This window comes from Lactuca virosa, chromosome 9 (genome assembly GCF_052849685.1).
Source record: "Lactuca virosa cultivar CGN04683 chromosome 9, Lactuca_virosa_CGN04683_v6, whole genome shotgun sequence".
Classification (NCBI taxonomy): Eukaryota; Viridiplantae; Streptophyta; class Magnoliopsida; order Asterales; family Asteraceae; genus Lactuca; species Lactuca virosa.
Window position 1 is genome coordinate 211,672,164 of NC_136434.1, and position 26,608 is coordinate 211,698,771.

General features: G+C 38.5%; 1 non-coding gene across 1 annotated transcript; it reads left to right on the forward strand.

Annotated features, from left to right (window-relative positions):
• The first annotated feature begins 5,717 nt into the window (after window positions 1-5,717).
• LOC145141572 (small nucleolar RNA R71) lies at window positions 5,718-5,824 on the forward strand. Its single transcript, XR_013722765.1, has one exon. It is a non-coding gene; the product is annotated as a small nucleolar RNA R71 (small nucleolar RNA).
• Window positions 5,825-26,608: the final 20,784 nt, after the last annotated feature.

A 26,608-nucleotide genomic window follows, 5' to 3' on the forward strand; every position in this document is an offset into this window, starting at 1 on the left:
AAGTTCATAAGAATATTTGAGAAAATGATTTATATAACTTTGTAATCACAAGAAAATCCTATATTTTCTTAAAACAATTTAGTATGTTTGTGACCGATCTTGTATTAATGCATGTGTGTTATTGTTTACTAGAATGCAAAAAGAGAATGAAGAGAATGTAAGGAGAATGTAAAGAGAATATAAAAAGAATGCCCCCAGACGACCCTATGTTGTCTGTGAAAGAGAATGTTGGTATAACAACCCCCGAGGTCGAGTACCAGCGCGAGTAAGTTACCGAGTAATCCAAAGAGAAAAGATAATGATTTTCCCGTAAATTTTATAACATTAATTCCTCTAAGTGAGTCGTTACAACCATACTAGATAATGACAATTTCGCCTATCTTGGCGTTTATGGATGCCGACGGAAATAAGGTAAGGTTTTCGTCACCCTAGATTGGTTAAGTCTAACTGTAGCGAACAGCTCAGGTGTGGGGTGTCATCCCCATATAGATCTATACACAAACCCCCGCTCTCCCTCCAAGAGACTCTGGTTATAACTACAGGCTACGATCGTACACTTAATAGGTGTCAACCGACACGTCTCACTATATCCTTAATCGAATTTACGCGAAAAGAAACATATAAAGTACATTCCAGGCCCACTGAACATGTAAGTGGAGAACTAAGGCCCACGAAGCATGTAAAGTATTTGTAGGCTCAAAAGGAATGAGATTATATAACCTGGGCCCAAAATATATGTAAAAGGACAACTAAGGCCCATTTCACATGTATGATATTTACAGGCCCAATAAGCATGCAAGGAGTATCCAAGGTCCGTCGAGCATGTAAATGGGTCAACAAGGCCCAATAAACATGTAAAAAGTATTCAGGACGTATCAAACATATAAATGGGTCACTAAGGCCCAATAAACATGAGAATGACATAATTAGCCCGTTTGTTATCATATTGCTAGTTTTAGCTCAATTATTTTACCAGAATGACATAAAAGACCCACTTTTTGTAAAAGTGATATTCTTGACCCATTAAGCCAAAAATTTACAATTAAGGCCCATTTTTGGTAAAAATAACATTTTAGGCCCCCTTTTTAGAACAAAACTTACATTTAAGGCTAGTTTTTGTAAAAATAACATTTTTAACTCACTTTTGTCAAAAATATCATTTTTGGCTTGATTTTTATAAAAATATGCATTTTCGGCCCATTATAGATAATTTCATCTTTTTGGCCCAAATTCTAATAATTTCACATCTTTAATTCCCTCTTATCAAAAATTTACATTTTTGGCACAACTTTGTTGAAAATGACATTTAAGCCCACAAAAGTCCAAAAAGTTACAAATTTTGGCCCAAAGCCGTGAGAAGCCCAAATAAGGCCCATTTTTGTGAAAATTGACATATTTAGCCCATTAGAACCGTGAAGGCCCATATGGAAGCCCATTTGCGAAAATTTACACTTTTGGCCCCTTTAAAACCATGAATATCATAAAGATCCATTTTGATTTAGAAATGAGTCTTTTGGTCCTCTCAAAAACCGTGGGTTAACATGTGGACCTCATTTTTGTTTATTTTGTCAAAATTAGCCCTCTTATGCAAAGTTCTAAGTTTTAAGTAACTTGTAGGAATTTTAAAACCATTTCCTTGTAAGATAAGTTGAAATGAGTGTTATGTTATACCAATATCATCATCTTTTAGTAGATCTTTTAGTTCATGAAGTTTACAACACATAATCACATATATAACTAGAAAAACACACAAAATCATGCATACACACATAGATCTACACAAAGCAACTTGTATTCTCCCCCAAAACAAAGTAAAACCCGAAAATAAGGGGTATGAACTCACATTAGGTGGTTGTTCTCGGTTTGATGAAGAGTTTGAAGGAGATTTCGGCCCTAGATGTTTCCTTGAGGAGATTTTCCAGATCTATGAAGTTCAAGATGATGAACTTTGATGATGTATTGTTGAGCACACACCCAATCATACACGATTTTCCTAGGAGTAAATGAGAGATTTCTTGAGATTTCTAGAGAGAAGTCTTTGGTTGAGTTTGAGAGGAAAATGAAGGTGGTGGGAGTTTTTGGCTCTTTGGCCGTGAATAAGAAGGAGAGAGGTGATTTGATGTTGCATTGAAACATGAGATTTGTATGGAGGTTTGTTGGATAATGGCATGGAAATCCACCTTGTAAACATGAGGTGGCACTCTTAATTATCCTTTGCTAATTTGTTTTTTTTGTTTTTTGTATATGTGTGTGGGTCGAGAAAGGGGGAAAGGAAAAAGAGAGGAGAAAAAGTTTGGGCCATACTTGCTTAATTTCGATATTATGAGGCCCAAGTTAAAGGTTTTCGGCCCATTGGGCCCTTATAAGGGTTCACGGCCCAAAGGTGGTAAATGATGGGGTTTACGACCCAATTACCATGAGAGGATGGGTTTACGGCCCATCATAGTTTATTAAGGTGGTTCACGGCCCATAAAGGCCCATGAGAATAAGTGAGTTATTTTAGGCCCAACATGGCCCAATCGCTATGGTTTTGACGAATGTGGGTCGAACTAGATCCCAAGTGGGTTTCATTAGCCCAAAATCATCAAATAGAAGGTTTACTGGCCCATTAGGCCCAATAAGAGGATCCTAGTCCATACTAAATTCGAACCAGAATATTTAGGGTTTCAGACCCGTAGTTAAGTATGCATTGTATTAGGTTTTGAACTTCACTCAGTAGTTTTGATTCTAATGGGTGATTTTGATTGAGCATAGAGTATGATATTGCCTTAGGTTACAAGTCTTACAATAGTTGATGTTTACATGAAGATAAAATTTCCTAGCTAAAATGATAGTTGTGACACTATCCCACACTTAATTGATGCAATGTCTCCATTGCATATTTAAAAAAATGAAAGAACATAAAATTGAGGTGGACAAATTGGAACAGACTCCCCTTGGATAGTTGTGGCGAGATCGAATTCTTGAAAGTGTGTGGAAAAGCTTGGACATCTTGTAATAATGGCTGGAAACAATAATTCTGGACTCTTCTCTCGTGAATGTAAATGTGTCGGATCAAGATAAATCAAAGAACCATTCTCCAAAAAGTGTATTGATAATCAACCACGACGTGGGAAAGCAACGCCATGTTGTGGTGTCGAGTTTAGATGTCTTCATGATCGCGAAATAAAAGATTGCCACGGCATGGTCTAGTGATGCCACGTCATGGTGACTGGTCGGATGCGATTCAGTCTAGAAAATAAAAATGTCACGACGTGGTGTAGTGATGCCATGTCGTGGTGTCTTCTCAGAATATCTTCAAGAGTCAAAACAATGCACCTTTTCTTATTAATGGCTTAGGACCCTTCCCGACCTTTTCTTTTTATAAAATTTCTTTAAATCTCTTCTCTTCATCAAGTGGGAACCCCACACTTATTCAAAAAAATGATCTTCAGTTATAGTCTTCTAAAAATCTCATAGCTTCTTCATCAATTAAGCTTCTTCACGGCTTCACTTTCTTACTACACTACAAAATAAGATCAAAAGACTAGAGAAACACATGATCATTCGGTTAAACTAAAAATAAAAACTAAAAACTAAAATTAAAAAGAAATCAAAAGGAAAAGAAAATAAAAACTCTTAAAAATCGGGTTACATCCCTAAAAGCACTTTTTTTTAGGAGTCGTGAGTCAGACTCCTTTCCCCTATACGTTGTTGCGGTTGCGAGTGGGATCTCCCTTTTCTCCTTTTGCTCTTTCAACTTACGCTTGTATGCTTGAACCCTTCAAATGTATGCCTTCTTCGGTTTTTCCTTCTTCTTTTGAGTAGTGCTTTCTTCATGTTTACGCTTTACCCATTTCTTCTTTCCTTTCACCTTTGTACTTTTTTTCTCATCTAACTCTATCTTAACCATTATTGGCTCCTCTAATTCCCCACCCATATCTTCATCAATTATATCAACTTCTTCATATAAATCATCTTTCACTTCATCACTTTCCTCTTCCAATTAAGCCTTAGGTGTAGTGAACGCGATCACCTCAAATGTCATAGGAATTGAGGCTCTTGGTTTAGGACATTTGACATTTGCAACATGAGACTTTTCCCAAAATTTTAATTCCTCTTCCATCATCTTTTCATTTTCAACTAGCTCATCAAGATCTTCTTCCTTATCATTCATCGTTGACACTTCATCTCTTGGCATTTCATGACTCACTTTTGGACTCATCTCGAAAGTAACTTCTTCATCTTCTACACGAAGTGTGAGCTTTGAGTCATGGATATCAACAAGAGCTCTAGCGGTACTCAAGAATGGTCTTCCCAAAATTATAGTAAGGACTTCATATTATTTCATGTCCAATACCACAAAATCAACCATAAAAACAAATTTTCCTACCTTCACTAATAAATCTTCAATTATTCCACGTGGGTTAGTGTTTGTGTGATCCACGATTCTATGTGTCATATTCATGTCTTGGATCCTTGATAGATCAAGCTTCTTGTAGAAAGAATATGGCATTAGATTAATGCTTGCCCCAGAATCGGCTAAAGCATTTATAAAAGTAGAATTGCCAAATTTACCAGGCAAAGTTAGTTGGTCCGGATATCCCATTTTGATTGGCAACCCATTGATAACCACATCTAAACATAACTCATTTAACACAATGGTTGATGCTTTTTCCAACTCCTTCCTATTAGTCGTAACATCTTTTGCAAACTTTGGAAGCTTAGCCATTGACTTCAAAAATGGAGTATTTATCAGAGCGAGCGCAGTTGTTCCAAAAATTTATTTTGTTCAGGCTCCAAAGAATGCTTAAGGGCTTGAGAAGGGGACGAAAAAGAAGGCTAATACAAATTTAAAAGTGAAAAATTTTGGTCCTCTCGTGACCACAACTTGGTGAATCATCATAATACGATCCACCTTTTTCTCTTTTAGCTTTGAGCTTCTCTTCCTCCAAATATGAATCAGACTATATATAAGTTGTTTCATGGATCATAAAAGGCTCAGAATAAACTTCTTTTTCAATGTAAATCACCATTACACGAGGTTGTGATTTTTGGTCTTGATTTCGAGGTGGTAATCTCTCATTACAAGTGTTGTTAATTGCCCAAGTTGAGTCTCTATGTTCTTGATGGAAGCTTGATGATTCCTCACATTAGCATCAGTAGCTTCATGCCTTTTTTCTAAGGCTTCCATAAACCTATGAAGTACCGAATCAAAATCCATCTTCTTCTCAGGTGGCGGTTGCTCTTTTTGGTAAAAACCTCAACCGGTTTGTCTAAAATTTTCATCCTTTTTCTTCTTGTACTCTTCATAAGGAAACCATTCCTTTTTGGGATTCCTCCAATCTTCATCATATCGATCACCACTCAAGTAGCAAACTTTTTATTTTTTGTTACCATTCATATCAAGATCACAATCGTTAGTCAAATGTAGCCCGCCATAATTTTCACAACCGACTCTTATTGCATGGATAGATTGATCCATCTTTGTCATCCTTCGATACATATTCTCTAACTTTGCCAAACCCGCAGCTATGTTCTCATTGCCTCCATCTCCTTTACCTCTAGTAACATCCTATCGTGGGTTTTGATACTGACGTGAATGATTCGCGACCTCTTCAATCAACTCTTTAAAAGCGGCTGATTCCTTCTTTGTCACTGGTCCTTGAGAGTCAAGAAATTGCCTTGTTGTGACATTCACCCCATCATAGCAAATAGACACTTCTTGTTGGACACTAAGATCATGTTGAGGACAACTCCTAAGTAAACCCTTGTATCTATGCCACGCTTCATATAAGGACTCTCCAATCTCTTGTTGAAAATCAACAATCTTTTTCTTGAGCTTTGAGATCTTCGATGGTGGGTAAAATGGCTCAATGAAGGCATCAAGAAGATTTTCCCACGTAGTAATGGATCCAGGCGCCAGTGATTTCAACAAAACCTTAGCTTCACCGGTAAACATCACCGGAAGCATTCTAAGTAGCACGGACCCGCGTGGCATGTTTGGAACATTAAAGTAGTTTACAATGTCCTTTACGTCGTCTATGTGATTGAATGCATCTTTGTACTCTTTCCCGGCAAAAGGTATGTCCTTGAGCTTTGATAGAATATGTGTAACGCCCGCAGATTCGGGCAAGTCAATTTAGAGACAATAAGCGTTAAAAATGACTTTTCATAGAAGATTATTTAGAGTAAATAATCTTAACCAAAGTTATAGTATATGACATAAGGATTCCGTACATATAAAGAACGCTGAACTCTTACTTATAACGAAGAAGTTATGACCCATCGAAGTTTTGCGATTAAACTGGCACGGCTCCGCGTAATGTAAGAAATGAATTTTTGACAAAATACTTTTTAGCCTTATAAAGCTAAACGAAAGTCGTATAAGACGTTAAAACGAGAGCGTGCATATAAAGAACGTCCAAATTTGACTTCATTTGAGGAAGTTATGAATTTTCTAAGATTTAACGTAGCAGTACACAGCTTGGAAATCGAATTTTAGATCGATCGATTTTTAGCCGAAACAAACTAAAAGAAAATTGAATATCTTGTTAATAGGAGCTCAACGATATAGAGACAGTCGAAAACGGACGACAAAGTTATGAATTTTTAACGGACTTTAATTGTCTAAGCCTGTTGAAATATAACTTTAAAAATAAAGTCAAGTCGATGGAGTCTAAACGGAATTTGTAGATCTTGTCAATACCTACGTGTGGGTATAAAGAACGTCAAAAATGGAGCTCGTATGCAAAATTTATGAATTTTTTAAAATTGGTTGTTTTACCTGCGTCTCGTGCCACGTGTCAACACCAGGCGAAGCCTTGGTGCCTACGCAAGGTCACGATGCAAAGGTAAATGTCACAAAACGAAGTGCCCCTGTAAAACCTATAAATAGAAGTCACAAATCACTCAATTTCTCACACCTTTCTAACCCATCCTATCTGAAACACCCCCAAAGCCTCTAAGCCTTTCCCTAGCACCTCCTAGCTGTTAGTAGCGAGTCTCGTAGTGCTAGATGGCCCCGAGAAAAAGAGGTTTCAGCTCAGATGTTCTTCCCAATCAAATCCCGGTTCCTCACTAAATCCCCTTGTAAGTGAGTTATGCTTACCATACCTTAAGTATAACTTATGTTTAAATTCATTATAGTTATTATGAACCTATAATCAAGATTTATCAGTGATTCCAAGTATTTATACTGGTTGATCTACTTATGGGGATGATGTCTAGGCTGTGATTTAATGAGGTGTTTAAAGTGGGATTTCCAAAGAGTATACTTCGTATACCAAACGGATCCTACCTCCAGTATTATCCTACATGGTTGTTCTTTACTTGATAGATCATGAAAGTAGACTTTGAGTTAATGATAAATATAGAATAATAATTAGTCGCAATAAATATTAGACTAAAACATAGTGATAATAATACTAGGTTTCGTCAAAGGAAAAGACAATTGTTAGAAGCGAAGCACTGCCCGAATTTCGAGTCGTCACTTTAACAATTGAGTGCATAGTTACTTTCATCCTACACATAGATATGAACTATTTAATATTAATACATCCTGTATGTGCTTATTATCTGTGTTCATAATATCAATGATAGATGAACGATTTATACATGTTTTACGTGATATAAACTGTATATGTATTTTTATGCGTATAAATATATTGGGTAAAAGATGGGTAGATGAATGATGAGAGATGAAAGATGATATAGATGATGAAAGGTGGAAGATGATGAGAAGCCTTGACTTTAAAGCTGATCCAGTCATCTAGCAGAGTATAGATGACGATCATAGACTATTCTAGACAGTCCAGTGGAACCCTAGTAGGCTCGCAACTTGTAGGTGTTTTTGAACTATGTGTTCACCAATGTACTCTAAAATCCCTGGCAGCTATGGATTTAGTGCCTTATAAATGAACATTGGCAGCTATGGACTTAGTGCCTAATGGATAGCATTGGCAGTTGTGCCTAAACGATAACATTGGTAGCTATGGACTTAGTGCCTTTTAGATAAACCCTAACAACGATGGACTTTGTGCCTATTCCTTAGGAAAATACTTAGGAATAAATATGGAAGAATAGATGATTCTTAGGGTAGATCCTTAAGAATAAAAAAGATATGGGGATGGGTAATCAGGTTAATTGTTGGACATGAAGTATGTGAAGAAACAAATTAACTATATTATTATGGGTTGAAAAACCTATGTACTCACCAGGTTTCCCAACCTGACCCACTCAGTTTATTGTATCACGGCTGGCTATATGAAAGATACATTCTGCTGAGAGATTCAAGGAGTATTAGGCCATTAGTTTAATTATTGTAAGGCTTGTAATATTTCATTATGGTTATGTTTCTGTATTGACGATGACATCCCAATGTTATAAATAAAAATACATTTCTTCGAAAGGCTTTGAAAACTTCTTTATCATGTTTTCTGAGAACAAATTCCTCAATACTATTTTTCAAAAAGGATACTCTGATTTTTTAACAAGCATAAGGAAATCGGTCTTTTCTGGCCGTGAAAATGGAGATGTCAAAATATGGCCCTTGAACTCAAAACTTCTTTCAGTTGGTATCTCGGGTGGTACAAGACCTGGTCCATTATCTTCATGTATCCTCTTCTTGTAGTCTCCCATAGTCATTCTCATGATATCCATCATCTCTTTAACCTCGCTTTTGATCTCTTATTTGTCCGTATCACTTTCTGATCCTGCCTCGTAACCAATGCCCTTCTTCTCAGGTGTCATCTCGAAACTTTCAAAACCTCTATCCAAATGAAAACTACAAGTTGACTCTTTGGATTTCTTGTTCGTCTTCTTGTGAAAATCTGATTCTGGATCTTGAAGTGGTGAAACTATTGGAGTTTTAGATTCTTGGGTCGTAAATCACAGAAATAAAAACAAAACACAATAAAAATGCATAAAAAGAATAAAATTTACTAAAGTAAAACTTTTACCGAGACGTAACCGTGACGTGGTAAAGGTAACCACGACGTAGTTATTGTTCAGTAAGCAAAATAAATGCAGAAAAATAACTTTTTGCGGTTTTACCACACAAAAAGGATCGAATAATGAAAAGTAATTAACCTATAGATCAGATTAGCCTTTCCCCAACGACGGTGCCAAAAACTTTGATGTGCATAATATATCTATATGTTTTAAATTTATAACCTAACAAACGTTTACTAACTATGCACTTATAGGCAGTGTACCTAGTCAGATTATAGAATAATTCAGGTAAGTCGGGTGTCGAACACAGGGAATGGAATTAAAATAAATAAAATAACTACTTCTAATAAAATTAATAAACAAACTCTGATTAGGGGGGGGGGGGTTAGTAATTTTTCAAGATCAGAACAACTTACCATCAACTAAACAATTAAGCAATCAAAGAAAACAAATTAACGTCAAGAATTAAAGAGTACTTCTGCTTAGATCCGATTTCACCTTCTCCTCTGGTTGATTTCTAATGGATGGATTATATTGATTACCAATTTGTTAACTAGCTATTATGATCAAATATCAAGACTTACTAGTTTATGAATTACCATGAAATGATCATGCACAAGTTAAACACCAAATTGATAATAAGCACAAATTGGACTATGAGTGATAATAGTTACTTTCCTATGATCAAGTTAAGCAACCAAACAAAAATTAAGATTAATTATGCTCTCTAACACAATTAAAGTTACTAGCTTTATTTACTTAATCTAAGATGTGATTAATCCTAGCTCTAATTATTTAATGATCATAAACAACTAGGAGACAAGTTCATGCAATTAGAATGATCAACTATCACACAAAATCTGATTTATAAGAAATATAAATTAGAACTAAAACATGCTAGGGTTTGGATTATCAAAAAAATGTAAAATCAATAATAAGCATCCAATAATCGAAATCAACACATATGGATTAGGTTCATCTTCACCAAACATAAGTAAAGGTTTTTAGCCTCTTATTGTAGCAGAAAAACACATCAAATCCATATAAATTAAGGTAGACATAGGTAATGATTAGCAAACGGAATGTGTCAATGTAGAAATCTTTTGATTCTTCTTCAATTCTTGAGCTCCACTTGATTCTCGATCTTATTTTGAGTTTCCAGAGGTATTTAGTCTCAATTATCCTTAGAAAACCGGTTGGAAGCCCCCACATTCGACCTAATGTTCAGGTATTTAGAATATCCATATATCGGTTCACCACATCGTAGTTGAAATTCACTACGTCGTGGTCCTCGTGTATATCTCGTATTTTCCAAGTCAGCTCATTGGTCGAGAGTCTTCCCTTCACCACGTCACGTCGAAAGGATCACCATGACGTGGTCTTCAATCTTCAAGTCTTCTTTCTCCATTTTCCTGCTTCTAGCTCCTCGTTTGATTCCATTTTGTTCCAAGCATGTCTTTGCTGCTACATAACATATTTAAACCATAATAAGTATCTTTTGTCCCAAATAATCATAATTGCAACTAAAAGTATTAAAAATATACATCAAATATGTAGTCAAATATGCAATATCTTAAGGCATGCCAATACTGGCATGATGACTTTTGTTGTAAGAAAACTCAGCCAACGGAAGGTATGAGTCCCAGCTCCCACTAAAATCAATGATGCATGATATTAACATATCCTCGAGTGTCTGAGTATGCCACTCGCTTTGTCCGTCTGCGGGTGGATGGTAAGCGGTACTGAAATGCAACCGGGTGCCCAACTCCTCATGAAATATCTTCCAAAATTTGGAAGTGAAACGAACATCGCGGTCTGACACAATGGAAGACGGCACCCCATGGCGAGCCACTACCTCTCAAAAATAAATTTCGGCCAAGTTCTCACATATGGCTAGGAAGTGAGCACTATTTATCAAACGATCTACTATCAACCATATATCATCAAAACCCCTCGCAGTATTCAACAAATTCGTAATGAAATCCATCGTGATCTGCTCCCACTTACACAGTGCTACCTCCAAGGGCTGCAACTTTCCGTGAGGGCACTGATGTTCGACCTTGAGCATCCGGCAGGTCAAGCACCACTCCATGAACCACAATATATCCTTATTCATACATGGCCACCAATAGCCATGCCTTAGGTCATGATAAATCTTTGTAGCCCCCATATGAGTGGAAAATCTTGATTTGTGGGGCTCATCCATCAACATCTGTCGAGCCCCACCAGTATAGGACATCCGAACCCGACCATGTAGTGTGAATAACCCCTGCTATCAATATCAAAGGCTGAAACATGACCAACCACCCGCTCACTTTTCCAATTATCCTCCTTGATAGCCTCCGATTGTGCATCTTTGCCTCATGAGGTTTCAGCTGTCTGGAAGTGTATGCAATCACATGCCCTCTTTACATCAAAACGACACCGAATCCCAAGATGGATGCATCGCAATAGGCCACAAAATCCTCAACTCCCTTGGGGAGGGAAAGTATCGGCGCCTCACAAAATCTCTGCCAAAGAGCCTAGAACGATGCATGCTGCTCAGGCTCCGAGATAAACATAACATCCTTCCTCATCTAATTAGTGAGAGGAACTACAATCTTGGGGAAGTATCAAAAGAATCTCTGATAATATTCCGCCAAACCGAGGAAACTCGGAATCTCAGATGGAGACTTTGGAACCTCCCACCGCATAACCGCCTCAATTTCGGCTAGGCAACCAAGATATCATTTTGTTTGACGAGGTATCCCAAAAACTGAACCACGCACAACCAGAACTCACATTTGGAAAACTTGGCATATAACCTCTTCGCCCGCAAAACTCCAAGAATCTCACGTTGATGATCCTCATGTTGTTCTCTGGTCTTCGAATAGACCAAGATATCATAGATGAAGACAATCACTGACCGATCCAACATAGGTCTACACACCTGGTTCATTGGTTCCATTAATGTTGTCAGTGCATTGGTGAGCACAAAAGGCATCACCACAAACTTGTAATGCATATAACGAGTTCGGAAAGCCGTCTTCTGAATATCATCCTCTCATACCCTCATCTGATGGTAACCAGGCCTTAGATCGATCTTGGAAAACCAAAATCCTCCCTGTAGATGATCAAAGAGATCATCAATCCTAGGTAACGGATAACGGTTCTTCACCGTCAGCTTGTTCAACTCCCGATAGTCAATACACATCTGGTACGAACCATCCTTCTTTTTGACAAAAAGAATCGGTGCTCCCTACGGTGAACCTCTCGGCCGTGTAAACTCCTTTCCTAACAGATCCTGAAGCCGAGAGGAGAAATCCTACACCTCTTGTGGCGCAAGGCGATATGGTGCCTTGGCGAACGGCATCCCACCAGGGATCAGGTCGATCTGGACCTCCACCTGACTCTCGGGAGGCACACCCGAGAACTCTTCTGGAAAAACATCACGAAAATTACGCATAATAGGAACATTAGAGATGGAAATCGATCTCTTCTCATCAACCTGAGTATCCACCACATATCGCAGATAACCCATACACCCATGTTGTAGACACTATCTCACCCTGGCGGCAGAACAGAAAGCCGATCCAACTCTAGTATCCTCGCCGTAGATGGTAAGCATTCCCCACTTGGGTCTCGAACCGTCACCAACTACCGCTCACAGTCAATCAGAGCCCAAAACCAGCTCAACCAATCCATACCCACAATAATGCAAACGTCTCCCATCACCATACGAATAAGGTCTATCGGATACCAAACACCAAAAATCTCCAATACACAATCCCGATAAATGTCAGTAGTGGAGACTGCATGCTCATCATCTATAGAAATCCTCAATAATCGACTCAAGGCCTCACGCTCAATGCTAAAATCAAGACAAAAGGATGATGACACAAAATACGACTCACACTCGAGTCAAATAACACTAGAGCAGGTACACAATTCACAAGAAAAGTACCTAATAGGAGAAATATCATACGTAAAAATAAATCAAATCAACAAAATAATAAAGAATTACATACGATCCACGACATCTGGTGCCGGTCTGGCCGCCTCTGCAGTCAGCTGGAATGATCTCGCTCGAGCCCTCGGAGCCTCGTCCTTCCCTTGCCGGCCATCAGTAATACGCAAGGTCGTAGGAGCAGGAGCCTGAACCACCCTTGGTGCAAGATGAGGACACTCAGACCTCATGTGACCTGTCTGGTTGCAATTGAAGAAAACCCAAAATCCCTTGGGGCAATCCTTTTCCATATGCCCCTCCTTGCCACGCATGTAGCAAATAGTCCCTCACCGACAGAGTCCCTAATGACCCTTGAATCACTTGTTGCAAGTGCAACTCTTTTGGCCTCCAACTCGAATCAGCAGGCTTGAACCGTTTACTCGCCGAATCTGAACGCATTGGCCTCCTCTCTCTCTCTCTCTCTCTCTCTCTCTCTCTCTCTCTCTCTCTTTCTCTCTCCCCTGAGCCTGCCTCTCTTCTCTTACATGGGTCTCCAGCTCGATCTACTTCCTCCTGGCATTGGTCTGCAGCTCAACTAATGTCCGATACGAGGTGTTCGCCACGAACTCACGGATATCCTTCCTCAGGATATTTAGATACCGACTGACACGTGCCTGCTCCGATGACACGTGTTCAGGGCTAATAGGGCCCTCTCATGGACCATCCTGATGATATCTGTCACTGTCTTTGTCTTCTACTTGAGTGACAGGAACTCTTGGGCCATCCACTCTCTCTCAACCAATGACACAAACTAATCTCTAAACATCTCAGTAAATCTATCCCAAGTTACTACAGAATGATCCGTACAAGAATAGTCAACCATCACAAACTTCCACCAATCATTCTCTCCCAAGCAAAGTAGGTTCAACACAAAGCAAACCTTCAGGTCCTCCGGACAGGAGCAAGTGTAGAAGTAACCCTCAACATCAAAAATCCATCTCATCACAACAATCGAGTACTTGGTCTCGTCAAACTTTGGTGGCTTCGTGTTTTTGAACTCCCGATACCACATCGAATCACCCCCATGTGGTCTCGCAGCAACAATGACTGTGGTGGCTATAGTAGCAGCAGCCTCAGTGATGGCAACATAGCACTCCTTAAAATTCTCGATCAACATGGTCTTAATAGACCCGAACATCTCTAGTATGGCCTCTTTGATCACTGTGGCCACCTTGGTGGCAACGATCCTACGAATCTCATCATCACTGGCACCCGACTTCTCAGGGTCGTTGGAGCTTGAACCTCAGGTAACCACCATACTGAAACACATAAGAAAACGATCAGAACCAGGCTATAACGCTTACACAAACACTTACACACTCCTACAAGTTCCTTAGCGCCCTAAGATACCTTCTTGATTCATGTACGGATCTTCTGCTTTCAGTAGTACGGGTCCAATACTACCTTCCACACCAATCTGTATTTGTCTCAAGTGGTCCTCCCATGACCCTAAATCACCATAACTCTATTCCTCAAGGTTATCTATATGCCCACACCTGCAGGTTCTTAATAACCACTACTAAGCACCTAGGCACTCATCCTAGACTAATCCCCAACACCACCCTGCCTCACAAAGATATCCTCTATCCTCACCATTTGCTTCGCGTATGCCAATCGTACACAATACAAGACTTAATAGACAGTTGAATAAATGATTCTACCTTAAGTCAACAACCAAACAAGGAACAAGAAGAAAGGCTAAATCAAGCATTCTAAGGCTATAAAATCCTAACTATGTACAATTATGCAGCATACACCAAGCAAATAGCAAAGATAGGTTCAATATTATAAAAGCAACCTCCTCGGATAAAAGCTTCACAAATCAGGAAACCCTATCACACAGTTCCTGATGGATCCTTAGCCTATCAACTAGCATGCAGTTCTATATAGTCCTAAGATAACAGCTCAACACATTGTATAACATAAGTATAGATACTTTGGGAAATCACCGCTCGAGCTCTGTCTTATTGTACACACTGCTTCATCCGATATTTCTTCTTTGAAATTTTTTGCTTCTCATTTGAAAAGTTTTTATGAAAATCCTCATATCCTTAGTTTGAGTTTGGAATCGTAAAAGTGTTCATTCAAATCCCTAAAACCAGGGGTTCAAATACCAATTTGTAACATCCAAATTTTCAAACCAAAATTTTCATTTTTGATCAACTAAAAACATTGTTCACAAAAACCCATCTCATGAAAATCACAAGTATTGAATACAAATCATCATCATAATATTAGAGTGTCCCAAAATATCCGTAATCAGAAACTATAGGCGAATGTGTATAATCAAGCCTTCAATAACATCCCAAAAATCATATAAATTTAAATTTTTCAAAAACAACTGTCATCCATAATTGTTTACAAGAAAATCCATTGTCTCAAAAGTAAAATCATATAAGAGTGTCCCAAAAGTCAATATCATGAAAATAAGAAAATCTGCACGATCAGGCCTTTGCTTTCCCATGATCCACTGGAGTACCTGAAACAATAAACTAAAACTGTAAGTCAAAGCTTAGTGAGTTCCCCCAGAGTACCATCACACAAAATAACAAACATAGCATGCAAATATGAGCCTTCAGCCTAACTGGACCGCCTTATAGGGCCTACAACCTATCTGTCTACGAGCCTTCGGCCTGACTGGACCGCCTCGCAGGGCCTACAGCCTATCCAGTTCCCCCCGGGTTTCTTGGACTTCAGCACAAATCCGAACCGCCTGCACCCAACCACAATATGTCGACATATGTAACAAAAAACATAAACACGGGGCCATCAAATACAGATACCGTACAGATCTTCTAATTAATCATATACTAGCATAATACTATCCTATAAATAGGATACATAATCTAGTGGAGTGGTATTGGTGCCTTCGACCCACGAGTACAGTGAGGAAAACTCAACCTCTCAGTTCGAACAAAAGGTGAATAAATCTCTGCTTCGAAAATCCGCTCTACCCGACACCTATTATTCAAAATATTTCCTAACATAAAATTAATATCAAATTACCCAAAATACCCTTTGGTCAAAATTGGTTAAACTCAATAAACCAGCCGGGTCAACCCAGCCGAGTCGACCCAACCTCGAACGCGGGGCGTTTCCAGTTGAACGTGGGGCGTACTCGATCGTTGACCAAATACAAGGACTTGAACACGTATGCGCGACATACCACCTCGTATGCCCAACGTACGTAACTGGATGCCTTCCCAACTTATTAAGTGCTTATTACTTAAGCCCTTATGTCCAAATTATAGATCCAAGCCCTAAATGTTGTCTTTGACCATAAAGTTTCCAACGTTATGGTCTTGCATGGCCATTAAGTGCTTAACACTAAAAACTCGAATATCTTAAGCCATTAAGACAACCAAAATCAGGCATGGGGAAGAACTAAGAGCGAATATCATATTTTTATGCTTCTAGACCTCTCAAAACGTCTGAAAGGACAACCTAAACGGATTGGAGTAGCTCATACTCAAAATACCAAATTAATGGGACCAAAAGAATGCAAACCTCATGGCTAAACTAGATCTAAGCATAGCTTTGTCAAGTTTAGAACTTTTTTCCTGCAAAGAGTGCCCAAAGGTGATGAGATTTTGGATCTAAAGTGCTCTACACTTCTAGGTTAATTTCCTCTTCCTCCTTCCTCATTGAAGAACACCAAAACACACACACACACACCAAGCTCAAAAATGGCTTCAAAAGGACTAGGGTTTGCTAGAGAGTCGAAATGGGGCTGGGGCTGATGGGATAAAAGGTTTGCAGACTATAAGAATGATAAAATGGGGTCCAAACCCTAATATTTAGGGTTTGGGACTTCACCATGTACGCTCAACGTATGTGCCCTCGCCCTAAATATTACAAAATTGCCACTATGGGCCATTTTGCAACTTTTCTATAAACAAGGGCTAAAATGCAATAAATCTTCATACTTAGGGAAAAAAATAGAAATACCTCTTCATCGGAATGTTACACCTTCGCCTTCCCGCAATCAATAGAAGTACCTAAAACACATTTAATCAACAACTGTAAGCACGAAGCTTAGTGAGCTCCCCAAAGTACCACATATAATACATCACAAATAAATATTTATGGGGTATCAGCAACCCTGGAGACTATCTGCAGTCTCGGTGGGCAAACAACACGACCTGTGGATTATCAGCAATCCTGGAGACTACCCGAAGTCTCAGTACACACAATAACACATATCACAGTAAAAACAAATAGACCCACTTGGTCAACACATATATTTTACCACACATTTAAGTATAGTGAGGAGACTCACCTCGCATAGAAGACTGATAAAACTCACATCCAAACTGCTGGAACTAGACTCTGACTATTAATCACACCGTATAACCCTAATTAGCACTTAAGGTAATTTTTCAAACTCAACTAGTCCAAAGCAAAGTCTAATCCACAATTTGGGCAAAAGACAATTTTGCCCATTCGAAGACCAAAACCCTCACAAATTGACAAAATGTCACACTCGATCAAAAATTCAAAGGTCAACGCAGTCGATCTTATGTGCGACATACCAAGGCTCTATGCATGTCCTAGAGCAGAAATCCTGAATATGGGATCGCAGCTGGCTACACAGGGTGTAGCCAGATGTACGCTCAGCGTACTCGGTCTAAACTCAATTCTTGACTATTAAGCTCTTAATCATTAAGACACTTCACCCGAACCTCAGATTTTTACCCTAAAAGTCATTCTAATCCATAAAGTCTCCAACTTTATGCCTTTGCATAGCTAAAGAGAGCTCAACCCCATAACAGTAAGTTCTAACATCACCATAAACTCCATAACTCATGCGTTGATGAAAGGAAAGGACCAAACTTGCATTTTTATGACATCATGCACTAAAAAACGTCTAAAAAGAAATGGTCTGGAGTAGTCCATACTCTCCATGTAACACTCAAAAATCACAATAATTTAAAATTTTCAAAACCAACCATTAATCAACATTGTTTGAAAAATAATCATTATTTCAAAAGCATTATTTCAAAATAGAATTTTCCCAAGACCCAGTGACATAAAACGAAAAGCTGTGTACGATCATGCCTTTGCCTTTACACGATCCTCTGAAGTACCTGAAATGATAAACTAAAAGCTGTAAGCCAAAGCTTAATGAGTTCCCCCAAAGTACCAACACACACACACACACACATATAACAGCATACACTATGTCCACAGCTTGAAGACTGGATTACCCCCGAGCCCTCAGTGTGAGTCTTGCATACCATTCGGGACCTCATCTCATATCTGGAATGCTCCTAAGCCCTCAATATGAGTCTGGCATGCCAATCGGGCCCTCAGCTCATATCTGGAATGCTCTCGGGTTTGTTCGCTACAGCACAAAGCAATACAACCTTAACCCCAACATAATATGTCGACATATGAAACAGATAAACATAAACAAAGAACCATCAAATACATATAATCATGTAGATCTACTAATCAGCTACGAACTAGCATAACATTATCCTAACCACTGATACAGTAAGGAAAACTCACCTCACAGTCTGATGAATAGTTGAACAATACACTACTCCGAATACCGGCTCTACAAGTTACCTATTCAACAGATAGAGACCAAGACTTAACTATAGCTCAAAATACCCAAAATCCCCTTAAGTCAAGCTTGGTCAACCCTAGTCAAAGTCAAAGTCAACGGTCAAGGTCCAAAAGTCAAAATCCCTTCCCAGTAGAGTACACCTTGCGTACCAAGAGAGTACGCCCAACGTACTCGGATGTTGACCAAATGTGGGGTGCTGACCGCCTACACGTAATGTACCTCTAGGTACGCCCATTATACGCAGCCCAGTCACAGAACCTCATTAAGAGCTTATTCCATTAAGCCCTTACGTCAAAAACTTATATCCAAGCCCATGAAGATGTCCTAAGTCATAAAGTTTCCAACTTTTTGACTTTGCATGACTATAAAGTGCTTAATATCCAAAACCCTAAGTTCTTAATCCAATAAGACCATCTAACACCTGCATGGGTTACATTCAACAGTCAAGATCATATTTCTATGCATCACAACACCTTGAAATATCTAAAAGGACAACTTAAATGACTTAGAGTAACCCATACTCAAAATGCCAAGCTAATGGGACCAAAATGTTCACAACTTCAAGGCTAACAATATGTTAAACAAATCATCATTAGGATCAGAGCTTTTTACCTTAAAATGATGCCAAATGGTGATGAGATTCTGGATCTAAGATGCCTCACTCTTCCAAGGTGGTCCTCTCTTCTTCTCTTTCCTTCTAAATCACCAAAAGTACCCACAAAATCTCAAGAACACACTCAAGGAGGATTAGGGTTCGAGATGGGGAAATAGCAAGCGTAGACTGCAGAGTGAATGAGAAATGAGGAGTTAATGATGCTTATATATGGAACAAACCCCCAAAATTAGGTTTTGAGGATCCTTCACTTACGCCCTGCATACGTGATGTATGACCAACGTACTAAGGTCCGCCCAAGTACGCCCATCGTACACAATGTACGCCCTGCGTACTAAGTCTTGGCCAAAAATCACAAATATGCCACTATGGGCCATTTTTGCAATCATTCTCAAGCATAAGGGTCAAAATGCAATGTTCCTTCATACATAGGGTTAAATTTGGAAATACCTCATCATCGGGATGTTACAATTCTTCCCCACTTGAACTAGACTTCGTCCTCGAAGTCCGATGCTGCAAATAACTCAGGATAATGCTCCCGCATCTCTGCCTCCGGCTCCCAGGTCCACTCGGAGCCTCTCCGATGTAACCACTGAACGTTTACCAAAGGTATCTCCTTCTTGCGTAAGACCTTCATCTTTCTCTCCACCACCACTATTGGCCTCTCAATATAACTCAGGCGCTGATTGACCTGAATATCATCCAAATGGACCACTACCTCATTATCCAACACGCACTTCCGTAACTGCGAAACATGGAAAGTGTTGTGGATTTGGCTGAACTCACTCTGCAAATCCAACCGGCAGGCCACTTTGCCTACCCTGGCGATCATACGGAACGGTCCAATATACCAAGGACCCAAATTCCCCTTTTTTATGAAGCGTATCACACCCTTCCAGGGTAAGACCTTCAGTAGCACCATATCGTCGACCTAGAACTCCAACTCTGATCGACGCCGGTCTACATAGCTCTTTTGCCGACTCTGAGCTGTCTGCAATCTATGCCCGATCTGCTGGATGAGCTCTGTAGTCATGAGGACTACCTTAGTCTTCCCCATGTCTCTGTGACCAACTTCCTCCCAACAAGCTGGGGTACGATATCTTTGACCGTACACAAGCTCGAAGGGCGGTGCACCAATGTTGGAGTGATAGCTATTGTTGTAGGAAAACTCCACAAGAGGTAGGTAGGAATTCCAACTCCCACCAAAATCCGTGAGACAAGCCTACAACATATCCTCAAGTTTATGGATGGTCCGCTCACTCTGTTTGTAACAACCCGATATTCCAAGTCAATGTAATGTTCTAAAGTCAAGCATTGTAACCTATTTTTGATATAATAAAATAGCGTAAAAAATGAAGTGTTCTAAAGTCTCAATTGGGATATATAAAATGTTAGATATTGTGTCAAGGTTTTCAGAAATATAATGAACACTCAAATCCGAGTTATAACAAAGAAGTTATGACCAATCGAAAATCCGCGACACAACCGGTAAAAACTGTTAAGCGTAAAAAGTGAAATTTCAATAAAATGCTTTTTACCCTTAGGTATCTAAACGAAAGTCGTAGATTATGTTAAACCATGAGCGTGTATAAAAAGAACGCCCAAATCTGACTTTGTATGAGGAAGTTATGATTTTTCTAAGTTTCGGATATAGTAGTAGACAGCTAAAAACTCGAAATAGAGATCGAGCGATTTTTAGCCGATGCAACCTAAACGAGAATTGAAGATCTCGACAATAGTAGTACAACGGTAAAAAGACAAACGAAAACGGACACGGGATGAAGAAGTTATGAATTTTTAACGGATTTATCCTGTCTCGGCCTATTTAAAATATAATATTAAAAATTAAATCAAAATTAGCCGACGGACGGAGCTCGTATGCGAAAGTTACGAATTTTCAAAATTTTCGGCACACACTTCGAGGCTTATCCGAAGGGTTACGCCCCGCGTACTTCGGTGTACGCCCAGCGTACCCAATGCACGGCCTCGGATCGGCCACTTCGCCCCTACACCCTCTACTGCCGTCCCATCCGAAGACCAATGACCGGTGACGTCATCGCTGATGTATGCCCCGCGTACTTCGGAGTACGCCCATCGTACGAGGCCAGCTTGCACCCCAATAAATAGGATGCGAGAGTTCCGGTTTCTGTTGACATTTCACCCCTTTTCTCCCATATTCTCTCCCTCTCGATCCTCCCGAAACTATCCCGACGCCCCGGTTACGTACCCGAGTCCCGACGAAGGTCCCAAGCTCCAAGATTCCCGAGGAATATACCACTTCCCGGTCGAGGTGCTACCCGAGAAAATCTCATTTTCTTTAAATCACCACACTTTCCAGGTGAGTTCTGTTGGGTTTTGAGCATTCTAACACTCCTATGGTGTACATGCAACCCTATAAACCTTGGATCTATGTTTTCTCTATTATACATGCAAATATTAACTATTCCAAGGTTTCATCCTAACTAGCATATTATGAAGCACCTATACTACAAAGTTCTAGTTAGATGACATACCTTTTGATGTAGCTTGATGTCTTCAAGCTTTAAGAGCTTAGCCCCAATAGTGTAGAAGCCTCAAATGGAATCACAAATCACCAAAACACCTTGGAAGAACTTGAGAGAATATGTATGCACACTAAAATCGGCCCACTCTTATTTTCACACACTTGTGCCAATTTTGTGAGCCAAGGACCCCTTTATATATTATGGAGGATTAGGGTTACATCCATGTAAACCCTAATACGCATGACCTTTCATTTACATAGGATCCATGAGTTAAAAGCTCCATGGACCATCCATGAAAGCTTAGCCCAACCTAAATGAACTTGGCCCATTCCATATATATAAGAGTCCATATTTAATTAGTTCTTTTTGATCACTTAATTAATTCTAAATTAATTCTTGATCAATACTAATTAAATAATATGATTCCATATTAATATATTAGAACTTATAATATATTAATATAAATCATAAATATAATATTCTCAAAAGACTATCTATATAAATTGTGCCGGTGAAGTGCAACCCAAATGGACCATGCCGGGTCGGGTCAAGTACATACCAAATATAGTTATGGACTTAGACATTAATCCAACAAACTAGAAATGAGCACTGCTTACCACCCTCAAACCGATGGCCAGAGCGAACGAACCATCCAAACACTCGAAGACATGCTCCGAGCCTGTGTGATCGATTTCGACAAGTCATAGGATACCCACTTGCCCTTAATTGAATTCTCGTACAACAACAACTATCACACGAGTATAAGGGTTGCTGCTTTTGAGGCCTTATATGGTCGCAAATGCAGATCGCCTCTCTGCTGGGCTGAGGTGGGTGACACCCAGCTGGCAAAAGGGCAATCACCGGACAGCACCCTTACAGGACCAGAAATTATTCGAGAAATTACAGAGAAGATAATCCAAATCAAAGCCTGACTCCAAGCGCCGCGTGACCGACAAAAGAGTTATGCTGACAAATGACGAAAACCTCTGGAATTCCAAGTCGGAGATCGAGTGCTATTAAAGGTCTCTCCCTAGAAAGGGATGATCCATTTTGGGAAACGAGGACAACTAAATCTGCGATACATCGGGCTGTTCGAGATTCCTTCCCGAATTAGCTGCAACTACCTGCGGAGCTCAGCAACGTACACCCTGTGTTCCACGTCTCGAACTTGAAAAAGTGATTAACAGATGAAACTCTTGTCATTCCAAAATTAGCACTATACTTCCAACTGTCTCTGAGCAACCAATCTTTGGTAAACCTCAGATTGTCCTCGAAAATTGCTTAATCATTTTAGTCATATCGAATTCTAGACCTTTTCCCTTCTTAATGCCTCTGGGCATTTGGAAAAATTTAGAAATGACAAATATTATAGCACATGCAATCGTTCCTGTACCCAAAGCAAATGGTACACGATTCATGATGTCTCACATAAAGACATGATTCTAGACCAGTCTTTTGCTACAATATTTTTATTTGCCATGTTTTCAAAATTTGACTATGAAGAGGGATGCCGTAATCATAATAGAATTTTGAGAACGCAATATATAGAATTTCCTTAAGTTGAACCAATCCAACATGAAATTCATATATATATTCTTGACTAAAGATGATTAAGGTCTTAATCTAAGCCTTTAGAACTGAAATGAAGTATATCCTCTCCCTTAATTATAGCAAAACAACTTTTTCAATCCCTGCAGCCTCACGAATTGAAACTTTTGTTTTCTATAATTAACATTGCTAACTTGCAACACTAACAATAAGATATGTCACTCAAGTTACAATCTTGGAGTATGACTCTAAGAATTGTTTTGGAACAAAGTATGACTCATCTTCCTGATCTAACCATTTCAACAATTCATGACTCCTCTTCTTAGTCATAAGAATGCACTAAGATGACCTTTAGAGGACTAATTGTGATATGATTTCTAAATCATTAAGATGATCACAAACATGATACTAAAGTACTCTCCCATCTTTTCAGATTTGAGAAACTTTTATCTTTCTGCCTAATTTGATTCTTCCCATTCGTTCTGCCATACATTGAGACTTTTCCAATGTTTCAGAATTATACTTAAACTTGTAAGTATAACCATATTTACTAAACTTTAGTAAATCAAATAGTCTTAACGAGCTTTGTGGTGGACATGACCAGTGCACAAGAATGTGTACTCGATCCCTTTAGTCCTTCACTTGACTCACACATCCATGTGAACAAGTAATTAGTCTTGATTTTCCAATGCTTGAAAGTTCTCATTCATCATACTATTCAACTTGCATGATTCCAAGTTTCGGTCCAATTGAAACTTGGGTGATGAGGAACTTTCCTGATTTGGTAAATTTAGACACTACCACAAATGAAAGAATCAAATCCATTTTCCAATATTGCTGTCGGTGGAATCATATAAGCAACAATTTTCCACAAATGCCATTGTAAGGATACTTCAAATAAATAAAATTAAACAATTTTCTTTTATTTTAAAACTTTGCGGAAAAACTTATCCTTACAATCCACATGGAAAATTGTTGTTATCTATTCCTTAGCAATATATCATAACTTCTTAAGCAACTACTCAAAATTCTGATGCGATCGAAATCCACCTTCGCGATCAGAATCAACATATACTTCCTTTAAGATTTCTCTCTATTCTTTGATTCTTAAAACATCAACATGTGACCCAGTCACATCATGTATAGAGGATCTCAGAATAGAACTTAACAGAGTTAGATAATGGGCTCTACCTGATGTAGAGTCAAACTTATTGACTTTAACATCCTTAGGTAAATTTGGCAGCTTTGCAATCAACGCCCCTTCCTTTGGCAAAATAAACATATGGACCCTTTGGTAATGGGACTATCTCAGACTTAGCCTTTCTCTTTACCATTTGGTCAACCGGGTTGACTATGGCCAATTCCTTTCCATTGGGAAGAGAATGCTTTTTCTGGATTTCCAGTGTCACCATTGTCACTGTCCATAAAGTTTTTGGGAAGTTGATCTTCTAATCAAATTTGCTTTACTCTCGTTCCAAATCATTGCTGATTCAGCAGCACCAAGCAAATAGATATGATCATTAAGGTTCATGTCATAGTCTGTTTCATAGTAGTCCCAAAGGAACTCACTATGTGACTTAGAAAGTGATTGAACATCCAACTTTCTCAAGACTTTGACACCCAACTCTCCCGGCTTGTCAATATGTGACTTCATCTCTAAGATGTGATCACACATAGACCTTGCTTGCAATTAGGGCTTGAGTGACCTTGAACTTGTGGGTTAGGGAGAATAATTGGAGGAGGTGGAGGAAGAGAAGTATGACTTCCATGAGCCAAACTCGGGAAGTCATATTCATTAGGAAAGCTTGGTTTGGGAAGATCATTGTTGTCTAAACCACACATCAACAATGGGAGAAATTCACGTAAAGTTGATTTAAGTCCTTAATATAACACCCAATATGATATATTAAGGCTAGGACCCAACAAACTATTTTATAACTTGGAAGGGGGATGCCGTAATCCAAGCTATAAAATATTCAAAGGTAGGTGAATGACGATTCACCAATTTCCACCAAGATAAACGAAATGTATTATTAGGTTTTAATTGGTTTTGAAACTCCTAGATTCTTTTGAGATTCATTGAACTTTTCAATGGCATGTTTCAATCTCAAGTGTGCCCTTCAGGTTTAGTGACTGGGATGCCGAGGATCACAAAACAAGGTGTGAAGTAACCATGCAAATATACTTGGTACCCTTAATATTTACCCCTCAATCGATGTGCCGGTTAACCACACACGCTCCAACGATACTATGATAAACATTAAGTTACCCTTTGCCTACCTTGTTAAGTCCAGATTAGTGTGCCGGTTAACCACACACGCTCGACTAACAGCTTAAACAAAGTGCAAAGTGTAATTTCATGGATTAGCACCTTATTCACATTTTCCTAAGTAACTAAGATTGGGAATTTATAAAAAGTTTAGTTACTTAGTATTTATCATTAATACTTTTAATGAAGGGAGAATTATAGTCTTTGTCCTACCTGTTCGGCTAACGACCCTCCACCAGTCCAGGAAGCGGTGGGTGAGAGTGGACACCCATTAAACTGCCATTTTATAGGCAGTAACCTTATACCCCCTTATAGACCGGCTTCGTGAATGAGGCATACTAATGGTAAGACGACTTGCTCTTATACATATAATATATTAAACTTTTAATATTATAATAGTATAAGGGTGTATTTTAGACATTTAAAATACTTGGTGGTTTAATCTATTAGTTAAACTAGACTTTTAATTTAATTAAACTCAAACCATATATTTATGGATTTAATAATACTCTTTTAATTAAACGCTTTAATTAACTATTAATAAAGTCCATAAGAGTTAATTTGAACTATTCAACAAAACATCATAATTCCAATTATTAAACTCAAAATTAAAACCATTTAATTAATTGTTTAAGTTATGAACCCAAGAGTTTTAGAATTCAATTTTTTTTTCATTAAAAACTTTTCTCAAATTCCAAAACTTGAGGGCAAGTTTTGTAATTCTTGAAAACCTTTGGATTCCATAACTTATGGAATTAATGGTGTTTTATGATGAAACTTTTCATGTTCCATAACTTAAGAACAAGTTATGGAATTCTTTAAAACATTAATACCAAATTTTGTAACTCCATAAAAACTTTGAATCAAAATTTTTTTTTTTTAAAAAAAAACTTTCATATCCATAACTTATGGAAGTTTCAAAAACCCTTAAGATCACAACTTTAAAAAAACTTTTGAGCTCCAAAATTTTATGACAAAATATGTAACTCCTTAAAACATTTAGATCAAACTTTTAAAACTAATAAAATAATCATATCATTTTATCTTTTACTAAATTTGACCTAATTCAACTCATATAACAAATGATTCAAATTTTACAAATAATTCGTTTTTCACAAAACAAGTAATTATCTTAAAATTTGACAAACGTCATGTTTTTTTTCCTTTTTTTTCAACTTGAAAAAAA